The 12,262-nt window shown below is 40.4% G+C and overlaps 1 long non-coding RNA gene and 1 pseudogene across 1 annotated transcript; one reads left to right on the top strand and one right to left on the bottom strand.

The window, feature by feature from the left end:
- Positions 1–51: 51 nt before the first annotated feature.
- LOC115576506 (uncharacterized) lies at positions 52–2,995 on the bottom strand. Its single transcript, XR_003982874.1, has 3 exons — positions 2,959–2,995; positions 446–532; positions 52–81 (listed from the first exon to the last, which is right to left on the bottom strand). It is a non-coding gene; the product is annotated as an uncharacterized LOC115576506 (long non-coding RNA).
- A 39-nt stretch (positions 2,996–3,034) lies between these two features.
- On the top strand, positions 3,035–11,510 carry LOC115576517 (protein jagunal homolog 1-B-like; annotated as a pseudogene).
- Positions 11,511–12,262: the final 752 nt, after the last annotated feature.

Below are 12,262 nucleotides of genomic sequence, written 5' to 3'. Positions count from 1 at the left end.
GTCCAGTGGTGTTAGAGGGAGGGCCTCCCTCCTCTCTGTCCTCACACTGATTCATGCTGCTCAACTCACACACACTTTGATCTGGAGAGGAAACACAAATCATTCATCTGCACATCAACTGAAATCAGCCTTTCCATCATGTCTCCTGTCAGAACATCAGCTGCTCCTCCTCTGATTGGCTGCTTCATATCAGCGTCACATGAATGCTGCACTTCTACTGTCAGTCCACTAGATGGTGTCATGGAGTACATTTACTTGAGTACTATACGGAACTACAATTCTGAGGTACTTCAGTCACGAATTTCTACTTCTTGCAACTAAATATTCATTTCAGGTCATCAGCTCAATACAAACATTATTTCATGTCCAGATTGTTGTTTCTAGTGTTGCTAAGCTAACGACAGCTTGTGTTAACCAGTCAAACATTTTAAATGTGTTACATTACCTTCAGGTGGAGGTTCACACGGACACGACTGTCTGCACCACAACCATCACAGTGAATGAGACTTTGGACCGGCGCCGCCCGAAGAGGCTGTTAGAGTTACACATTAATCACATTGTATAAATCATATCAGTGAAATCTGATGACTTGTGTGTTTAATGAGAGTGTAAAGGTCAAACACATGTTCAGTTGTTGTTACTTTGGTTCAACAAAGCAGCTTTAGTGACTTTTACAGACCAACATCACTTTAACTGACTGTTAGTTTCTATGAGGTCACTACACAACAACTCACACACAACTCACAAGTTGTCATGAAGAAACATTCAGGTAACAACTTGTGTTATAAAATCCTTCAGCTGTGCTGCAGATACTTTGTGAGTTTTTAACTAGAACCTCGTCAAACACACAGTAAAGTTACATGTTAGTGTTTGTGACTGTGATTCAGTTCAGGTCCAGTTTGAATGAAGTGAGTTTGACGACAAATTAACGAGCAGATTAAACTGATCTCAGTTCAGTCAGAGACACAAACTTCAGTTCAGACGGTTGAATTTTTCTGTTTAGAATGAAAATAGGAGTCAAAATATTTCCTTTCTTGACATTTAGTGAGTTTATGTTGTTGACTTCACCCAACATGGAGTTTATTTCTTCTTCATTGTTGGTGATTCATTAATATCCAGATTTGTATTGAAGCTTTTAAAGTACATGTTGATTCACTGCAGCTCAGAAACGTGCTGAAATAGTGACAATGGTTAATTACTGATGTAATTAATAAATGATGATGTTGCAGTTTGTTAAGAAGACTGCACTTTAAAAATTTTTTTCAATAAATCTGACATGTTAAAATAAACGTGATAAATCTGATGAATGTTGAAGAAACTCAGAAATATTGTTGAGAATTGTTGCAGGATCCCTGCAGTCAGACACAGACTGAATCTGACAGGAAGCTTCAGTTTCTTTAATATTCAGTCAGTTCAACAAGTTTCAGTTCTGTTCTGAATGATCCTCCAAATCAACTCGTTCATCAGAGACTCAACGGTTCATTTAATCTCTGTCTGTGTGATAAAGACAATAAAGCTGAACGTTGAGTCTTGATAAGAAGCTGAATGCAGCGCGGCTGTTAAACTTTAACTTGAGACAAACTGACGAGGCAGCAACATGTTGAGAACGTCTCCTCTCTGTCTGTGATACGACTGTACGACTGATCTGGAGTCAGCTGAAGTGTTTCTTCACTCTGAGCTCCTTCAGTGTTCAACACTCACATTTCATTTATTTAAACTAAATGCAGTAAAAAGTCAAATCTCTCCTCTGAGATGAAGCACAGGAAAAGTACAACAGAGCAGAAATACTTCAACTGCAGTACTGGAGTAAATGTACTTAGGTACTTTCAAAATAAAAGCGTGTCCCTTGATGTAAAACAGAGTAAATGTGTTTGATCTGTTTATTGATCACATTTCAGTGGACAGAGACAGAAAGAGGCGACACTTCCTGTTGGAGGAGTGTTTACAGCTCTGACAGCTCATTTAGTGACACACTTACATTTTGATTCTTTCATTGCAAAATAAAAGCTTTCATCTGCTCACCGTCCTCTGAATGCTGCTTCGCTAAGCTAACGACAGCATCTGTTAACCAGTCAAACATTTTAAATGTGTAACATTACCTTCAGCTGGAGGTTAACACGGACAAGACTGTCTGCACCACAACCATCACAGTGAATGAGACTTTGGACCGGCGCCGCCTGAAGAGGCTGTTAGAGTTACACATTAACCACATCGTATGAATCATATCAGTGAAATCTGATGACTTGTGTGTTTAATGAGAGTGTAAAGGTCAAATACATGTTCAGTTGTTGTGACTTTGGTTCAACAAAGCAGCTTTAGTGACTTTTACAGACCAACATCACTTTAGCTGACTGTTCTATTTCTATGAGGTCACTACACAACATGATGATTAATGATGAATTAACGAGCAGATAAAACTGATCTCAGTTCAGTCAGATACACAAACTTGAGTTCAGACTGTTGGATTTTTCTGTTTATAATGAAAATAGGAGTCAATTATTTCCTTTCTTGACATTTAGTGAGTTTATGTTGTTGACTTATTAGACTCAGTAGTGAACTGGCTGCTTTTACATCTCCAGCTGAAGCTACAGGCTGTCAGACTGTCACCTCTGAGCTACAGAGTGCTGTTAGGAGACAGGACGGACACACAGAGACGTCTTTGACAGGACGTCAACACTGTTGTTCTTCACTCTGCTCAGAATGTTAGCTCGTTAGCTGAATGTTAGCTTGTTAGCTGAATGTTAGCTCGTTAGCCGAATGTTAGCTCATTAGCTGAATGTTAGCTGGTTAGCTGAATGTTGGCTTGTTAGCTGAATGTTAGCTCATTAGCCGAATGTTAGCTCATTAGCTGAATGTTAGCTGGTTAGCTGAATGTTAGCTGGGTAGCTGAATGTTAGCTCATTTGCTGAATGTTAGCTCATTTGCTGAATGTTATTATAAAGTTAAATCATATCTTACCTTTAAAGGACTGAAAGCAGCAGGTGAGAGCAAACACAGTCCGTCCTCAGCTGCTGAAGGTCTCTCAGGTGTGCTTCATCACAGGAGGAGGAGCCCAGGTGAGCTCTCACACTCTGTTTATCAGACACTCTACTACTCTGACATGTAAAGTGTCCACCTGAGCTGCTGATCAAATGCCAGCCTTCAAAACTCAGTCAAGGTTTGAACCCTCAACCTTCAGTCTTCACAGCAGCTCTTTATCTTCCTGAGCTAATGAGTTTAGGATACAGTTCTGTTTCTGAGAGGAATTCACTCTTTGTTTTGGACATCAGGTTTAAAAACACCTTTACTACCCAGAGTTTGAACCCACAACCTACAGATTCACTGAGTATTATAAGAAGCAAACTTACAACCTCAGAACTGCTGACTGGGCTTCTATCAGTTTGAGCTACTGGATCTGACAGAAGCTCTTTGTTTCTTTCACATTTCACTCTTTTGAATGTCAACACCCAAAAAAATCTAGTAAGAATCAAAGCCCTCAAAACCCTGGTTTCACCTGCTGAGCGAACAGGATGATGAGATCAAAGAGTCTCTCAGAGGTTTTCACTTGTTCTTCTGAGCAGCAACTTTATAAAGAGTCAGGATTCAAACCAACAACCTCCAGACCAGCTCATCAGATACCTGAATGTCCTGCTTTTAAGCTTTTGACTCTTTTATCTGAAGCTGTGTCTTCAAAAGTGAGACTGATCAAAGGATTGAACTCACAATCTCAAAACTCCATGACAGTCACACTGAGCTACCTGGACATCAGCTGTCTGAACCTGAACTTTAGTTTGTGTTTTTTTTTGTGCTTTATTTCTTTAAACTGGATGTGAAATTTTGTGTTTATTTATTTTTTTGCTCTTCTTTTTTTGCTGTACTTTGGACAATGGCACACATCATTAAATGGTTAAATAGAAACATTTGCCTCAACTTGATTTTCATTATTGTCACACTTTGCTTCCAACTGTATTTGTCTACGGCATGCAATGAACATTATCCAATCAGACAATATCACAGTTTCTCATTCATGTTTTGATGAATTGTAAAAACCAAAATAACCTGTTTTGGTGATAAGTGACCCAAATTGACCCGATGTCATAGAAAAAGAAAGCCAGATCTGTTAGCTCAGGTGGTAGAGCAGGTGTACAATGTACAGAAGCATTGTTCTTTGCAGTGGACTCATGGTTCGATTCCCGGTCTGAGGCTCTTTGCTGTATGTTGTTCCCCCTCTCTCATTCTGTTTCCTGTCACATGTTCAACTAATCTATACAATAAATACATAAAGGAAGTCAAACTTGCAGTGCCTGAGATTAAAGTGTTTTATGTGAAAATAACCTGCTTTGCGGTGCATTTGCGTTTTAACAACACACTGCTTGTGTGTCAATGGCTGCTTTGTCAATAAAGCTCCTTTGAATTGAGTTGAGGCCGTTTGCCCAATCAGAGTTTGAGACGTCACACTTCTGGTCTCTCTCGTATGGACCCAGTCAGCTAGCAGCTCTCTCTGTAGCCATGTCTCAATTCAGGGTCTGCACACTTCCAGGACCCGCCCTTTACGGTCTCATCAAGTGAGTGTACTTCGGTGCGCCCTGCAGGCCGCGTCAGCCTGTTGTGAAATGGGACAGTCTACCCTTTGCAGTATTTCCTGGTTGCGTCACCAGGTGTTCCCGCCCCTACTCGTACGTCACTATTTCTGCAGCCCAGGTCCTCGAAAGTGACAAGAAGAGTAAAGTTTGACTGTCAGATCTGTTTGAGCTTCAGGATTTCCTGATTTCCTTTTTAACTCTCCTGCTTGTGGAGGAAGAGGAGAAGCGGCTCTGGTTTATCTTCGGCTGAGAGGACCGTGGAGAGGTAAACCTGTTATTGAACCCACAGTAATGTTATCAATATTATCATTATTAGCTAGCTAACAGTTTGGGGTAATTAACATACCGATACATTACGTTAATGCTTTATTTAAATTTTAAAGGCGTTATTCCTATTTAAGGTGTTTGGTAGATAGTTTTGTTTGTTGTAATGATTTATTATTATTATAATTGAAATTGCCTCTTTCTTAAAACATTCTTAATGACCTGGCAGCCGTGGATGGAGTCAGAACTGCAGACCCAGTTGATGGAGGATGTGGTGGACAGAGGAGACTGGACCCCCAAACACCCTGAGTACCGACCCAGATGATGTCCCACTGACACCATCCAGCCCAGCAGCACTGCAGGGACTCCTGCTCAGCCTGTTACTGTACATCATCTGTTACTGTTTTAACATTGTTTTTGATAATTGTTTTTGTTAATAGTTAATAATAATCTGTAATTAGTTATTTATGCTGTAATTTTGTAAATAGTTGTAAATGTTAAGACCTTCATAATAAAAGAAAACATTCAATCCCTTGTTGTCCCTGAAAAGTAGCACTTGATGCTGTTTGCTGTTATGAACTGTACTTAAGCTGTAAATACTGAGTGTAATAGACAACGTGTAACTATAGAACAATATTTTATTTCATGAATTATATAAAATGAACAATTATGAACAAATAATTTAAAAAGAACTCATAAATTAACTAAATAACAGAAATAATGTAAGGATTGTCCTCTGGAGCAGAGAAGAGCCTCTCCATCCTCTCTGCAGCCTCATGTCCTCCTTCATCCTCCTTCATTCTCCTTCATCCTCCTCGAAGCAAGAGAAAAGGTAAACTCAAGATCACATGAACACAGGGATGCAAAGATTTACAAAAAGTGACATCAGGACTGACAAATCGGCTATTTATTATTTATTATTATATATTATAGCCATACTCCCGTCCAGCCGGCGGAATGTTTTGCCCTGTGAACAAATGTTATTCTGACCTCGGACAGTGATGAAGCTTCTCTGTTTGCTCCCTAAAACACAATGAAATGTAAAAGATGTCTGTGTTACGTCAACAGACAAAAGAGTTCTAATACAGCAAAAATATATATATAATCATCATAAGGATAATAATCATAGACTTAGCTCTTTATTCCACCGTTTAACTAGACTTTACACGGATCACAGCCTGATCTAAATCTGTTCATCTTGGTCCATTTATGTTCATGAAGTAAATCGAGTCTATAACATCTCCACAGTCACAATACGATACAAGATAAGTCAACTTCTGAACGTCTAATCGTTGAAAGTAAAAGGTATCAAGCTGAGCATTACCAACGTATCTTAACTGATATTTTGAGGTTTTAAGGTCCCTTGAAGTTTAACATATCTGGCGTTTGACGCTCAAATGAGTAAAAACTGAGTACAGACCCAATACTTACATTTAAATGAGAGATCTGCGCCACTTGAGGTCGTATGGAAGCGCATTGCATTCACTGGATTAAAAAGAATTAGACACCTTATCTCGTAATTATGAGAAAAGATCTCATAATTGGTGGTGGTGACTGTGTGGGTCAGACTGCAGTCTCAGTCAGACCCATGAAGCATACGAGGATAAGGATTTTGACAGAGGATTACTTAAATAGTACACAGTAGAAGTACATGAAGTACTATAGTTACACAAGTATAGGGAGTACTTAGTTCAGCAGTATATGAATCTTGGTCTACTAATAGAAAATACGTTTTTTAATAACACATAAAAGTTGGGCAAAATGTCCTTATTCTTTTTCACTGTTAAGGATTTTGACACAGGATTACTCGAAAAGTACACAGTAGAAGTACTTCATATTATTCATGCAAGTAGTCTAGGAAGTGCTAAATCCAGCAGTTTATGAATCTTGAACTACTTATGGAAACAATGTTTTGTTGTTTTTCCTCATGTCGTCCTTTACTTTGAAATCCGGATACCTTCGTGATCCCTTCAGTTTATTACCGTGAGTGTTTACTGTAAAAGTATGATCTCTTAATTACGAGATCTTTTCTCGTAATTACGAGATAAGGTGTCTAATTTTTTTTTTATCCAGTGAAGAATGCAATGCGCTTACGTAAGGTCACCATTATTTATTTATTTATTTATTTATTCTCTTTAGGCGCGCAATGAATCTTGGGCAATTTGTGGCCGCGAAGGATAGTAGCGGTGTGTCCTCCAGGAACAGGCAAAAGAAGGAGGCATTTGTGGGGAGCATTTGGAGCACACTTTGAATTTGGACAGGCTTCGCGTGGCTTAGTGACGTAATTGCACTTCAAATACGCACTCCGAAGGATGCTGCTCCTGAATTTGGACACAGCTTGTGTGTCCGCCAACATGCTCATGCTGAAGGTTAAATGAATCGTGTGAGCAGCAGATAAATAGTGCTTCATTCATCTCTTACATGTTTTCACCGGCTGTCTGGATACTTAGCATGTCGCTCCAGCGACAGTAACCGAGCTAACACTGCTGTCCGTGTAGCTAACTAACAGCTAGCTAGCATTAGCTTGTTAGCTCAGCTGTCTTGTGCCGTGAACAAACCGTTTCAGTGAAGAATGATGGCACTCGGAGTGAAGTGAAGCTTTGACTGCACATTTGGACTCACATAATGTTAAATTTAATGGCAAGAACGCTTCAAATCAAGGCATCTGACAAGTGTTTTCCATGCTAACTTAGCAACACTAGCAAATGAGCATCTCTCTATAAAAGCAAGGAATCTCTGTCTGTCTGTGTGTGTTTGCCTCAAATATCTCTGCGGATCAGGATCAGACTGACCTGAGAGTTTCAACATGGCTGCTGCGTGGATCAAGGGTGTGCAACGTCACATTTGTTTGGGTTGCAATGATACCGTTAATAATTTATTTCAGAAATGCTTTGCAAATTCCGTTAGCATTGCTAACCATAGCCACCGCAGTCACGTGCGCACTAGAGCCAATCACTGCAGAGCCCACCGCGACCCCCCACCTTAAGAAACAAGTGGATTTATACCTGCAGCAGCGCGAGCTGGACCGGGATTTTGCCAGCGGTTCGGTCCCGTTCTGTTCTGTGCATCTAAACTGACTGTTGTGGATTAATGAGACTAAACGAGTCTGGACCGAGTCTGTTCCGGTCTGAAGAGATCCGGAGATGCGTGGACAACAAAGTGGAATCAGAATCTGTGGATGTTCGTGTGTAGCTAGCGGCTAGCCCACCCACACGACCCACCTCCCGAGGTGACGGACCGGACGCGCCGGCACGTCCAAAACCGGTCTTGGGGTAAATAATGTCCGCCACGCTTTTTCGCGAAACATTGCCGTCACGTTTGCTTTGTGTCTGGTGCAGGAAGAAACGGTAAAAACGGGCTTTTGTCATGAAAGTGTCCAAGCAGCAAGTTTGGTTGTTGAGGAACAGGAAGTTGTGTGAGGGACGTAGGCGGTGATACAGACAGCGACAGAGATGGCGAGTTTTGAGAGTTGAGAGATTTGTGACATATAGCGCGTTTGGAGTGTATAGTTAGAGTGTTATGTAGTGTTTGGTGTAGTGTGTTTAGTGTGTAGTGGAGTCACAGGCATTGCCTGCCTTTAAATGTAAATAGTTACATATAACTTTGTAAATTTCAAAAACTTATGCACAAATTTAGCAAACAACAATTTATATTTTCATTATAACTAATGCAAAATTGGTTCATTAAACTGTTTGTGGTTTTCACAGTAAAAAAATCTAACTTTTTCCTACTCTGATTTTATGTTATATTGTAATTTTAGGTCCATAGTGTTAATATAATATGTCAAAATGAAAAAATAACTGTACAGTCACACATGTGAGGTTGTGTTGAAAATAATGACACCAAACAAGGCAAGGTAAATAGTTTTAAGGTGAAATATATGTAGGGGTGTGCCAAAATATCGATAGTACGATATATTGCGATATGCGATATGTCGTCTTGAGTTACGTTATCAATACACTGGTGCCAAATATCGATATTTAAAAATGTAAAAAAAAAAACAAAAAAAAAACACCACCCCTCTTCGGAGGACAGCTTTATCTTTATTCAAACATAGGTATACAACCAAATAAAACCAAATAAAATTAAAAAAATGGTTTAAGTAGCTCTGAAACCCACACATATAGATATTTAATGATAGTTGTAGTCAGTGTGTGTGTTAAGAAGAGACACTGCAATATACTCTTTGTTTACTTGGCTGTCATTCATGTGAAATTGATTGACAATGTTTTGTAATTCCTGTGAAATGGATTCAGTGCAGTCAATAAATTCTGTATTTCTTCAGTGACACAGATATCGTGATGTATCGTGGATGAAATTTCTTGCCATATATCGATTATCGATATCATGCAGAATCGCTGCATTGTGATATTGTCGTTATCGTGGGCAAAATATCGTGATAGTATCGTATTGCGAGGTACCTGGTGATACCCAGCCCTAATATAATGGTATAAAGTAGTCAAAAACAGCCAATTATATCCCTGACGTCCCACCTTCAAACACAGCCTCATCTGGCCATCCATGAAAAAGCTGCTTAACCTCCCACTTTTCTATAGGAATACTTGTTTCCTATGGGCAATGCACTTGTTGATTGAAATTAACTCAGTGCAGCTGTGCAGCAAGTCTGCATTTACTCAGGTAGAAATTAAACTCTTTGTGTCAAACTTTCAAACAGCCAGTGACGAAATAAACCCAGGTTTAATTTACTCAGGTACTTTGTTAGGTACCTTATTCTGCGACTTTATAGTTTCATTCTACTGTTTTAAATTAAATGTGTTAAAATGTGCTCTAGACCCGAACCAACACTCTGCTTGTACATTTGATTTAAACACACATAAGTAGGCAAGAGTTCGACTGGAAGTTTATAATTGAGACAGTTTAGTCAACCACCTTTTTGTCTGAACTAGTGTTCCTGCTGCTTTATGACTGAACATGTAACATTTGTGTTAAACTTGTCCTGTTCTGCTTTCAGATTCCCACTATGGCTTCTGGAGCGGGTCCGAGAGCGACGGGCACAGACGGCAGCGACTTCCAGCACTGGGAGCGAGTCGCTTCACACGACCAGATGAGGTCCGTTCTTTTTGCTGTTACAGTCTCAGAGGGAAGTCAGACTCATCGGACTGCAACTAACACTTGCTGTCATATCAGTTAATCTGCAGATTTATGATTTTTTTGGTCTGTAAATGCTCATCACAATTTCAGAGAGCCTACATTGACATCAGATTGCTAATTTTGTGACCTAGGAAAACTTGTCACTTTTTCATCAGCTAGTTGTTACTACCTTTGAGAAATTCATTAATTTCTCAAAGGTAGCAACAACTAGCTAATAAAAGTGATGAAATGCTGATGAATATAGCAGTGTTTGTCCTTAGCTTTTATCCAGCATTCATTGCCAGTACCTGTTTTATATCCATGAAATAAAAACACCATGTTTGATTCAGTTTACTTTTTATTGAGCACAAATGTTGAAATATCATTTGCAACTGAGCCTGTTGTGGAGTAAAAACTCCTTATACAGTGAGGCATGTATGACAGAAGGGAAATAACAGTCACATGCAGTCAAATCAAGTTTACTGTGGTGTGAAAACTCATGAATATTTCATTTGAGACAAACATAGTAATCAAGTAAATCAATGAAGGTGAAATATGTCACAATAACAGGTTTAACATTTTGATGTTACAAGTACCAAAAAAACTTCCCTACACTACCAAATTCATTTAAACATGCATGAAATGTAGAATATGTCTAGAAGATAACACCGCAACCTTTCACAATAAAATGTAGTTCAGCTGTTTGAACCTCTCGTCTTCTACATGAACTGTGACCAAGATGACTACCAGTCTACATTTTAAGCGTGTTTAAATGTTAATTTTGCTTAATGTGTATGGAAGTTATTTGGTGTAAAAGACATAACGGTGAATTATTTCTGGATCTGATGCACCTGGAAGAAGAAGAAACAAAGTTAAAGTTTCCTGTTGGCAACAAGAATCTGACAGATAACAAACTCATCGTTCCTCATTACAGGACGGTTTTCAAACGCCTCGTCTGTTCTCACCTGCTACCTTTTCACCAGCGAGTCCTTCAGGCCTCGTCAGCTGGACGGCAGCTGGTTTTAAATTCTGGTCCCGGGGTCCGCCCCTCTTCTCATCGTGCAGGGCTGTGTTTCTGCTGAACGTCTGAAACTAATCACATGCAGACAGAATCAGACAGAAACACTACAGGATGTAGAAACTGACACAAACCTTCAAACTGTTTATTTTCTACTTGTTGTGGCTGTTGTCTTTTCATTCTCAGGTGACAGTCAGCCAGCTGAGCCTGGTGTCTCACAAGGTGGTAGCCCCTCCCTACTAGTGGGAGTACCCTTACCTGCTCAGCATCATCCCGACAGTCTTTTGCTTCTTGTTGCTGCCCCGAAACAACATCAGCTACCTGGTTTTCTCCATAATCTGCTCAGGGCTAGTCTGCATCGCCCCGCTGATCTACGGCTCCATGGAGATGTTCCCGGTGGCGCAGCAGCTCTATCGGCGCGGCAAAGCCTACCGCTTCATCTTCAGCTTCTCTGCTGTTTCAGTCATGTGCAGCTGCACGCCTGGCAGATCTACTACAGCAAGAAGCTGCTGGACCAGAGGTTCACCAGCACACAGGACAAGAAATCAACTCATCTGAGGTCAAGGTCCTTCTAGGCAAGTCATGCCACTCGGCGGCCATCTTGGCGACGCCTCGAAAAGCCCAAAGAGACCAGACCCCCATCTAAATGAATGGAGGCATGGTCAAATCCACCCTTTAACGTGATAGCAGGACGGAAAAAACATACAGACATGCTCGCCAGTGAAATAAGATACACATAAAAACAAAAAAACATCGACTATAACATAGAAATTATGTTTAAAACGCTCTTTTCCTACAGGGAGAAGTCCACTGCGCATGCGCGCGGATTTACGACACCGACGTCAATCGTAAGGCTGAATCTGTGCTGGCTGTTGTGCTCTGGGGCTGTGTCCGAATTCACCTACTCATTCCCTACTCCCTAGTCACTACATAGTGAGTCCAACATAGTGCACTATATAGTGAGCTCTACGGCAGAAAGAAAAACGGACTTTCGGACACTACTCCGGTGCCGTTAATGACTCTACCAGAGACGTTCTCGCTGTTGTAAAAACTACTTGTGCGCATGCGCTGGTGAAACAACATGATTGGGCTATAATTTTCCCGGTTCGGCTGTGACAACGCAGGTGATTGGCTGTTGGTGAAAGTCTCTACAATAGTAGAACGTCTCTGCTGAGGTTCTCTGAGGACAAAGAGGAGCGACTCAAAACTATTGTGGTCCTTTGTCACCTTTTTCTAGATTTATATTAGAATTGTCCCTGGACTGCTGCCGTCTGTCTGTACATTATCCTCCTGGCCTTTTCATCATTCAGAAACTCTAACATGTAAA

This window comes from Sparus aurata, chromosome 24, assembly GCF_900880675.1.
Source record: "Sparus aurata chromosome 24, fSpaAur1.1, whole genome shotgun sequence".
Lineage (NCBI taxonomy): Eukaryota > Metazoa > Chordata > Actinopteri > Spariformes > Sparidae > Sparus > Sparus aurata.
This window is presented reverse-complemented; position numbering and strand designations above follow the sequence as displayed.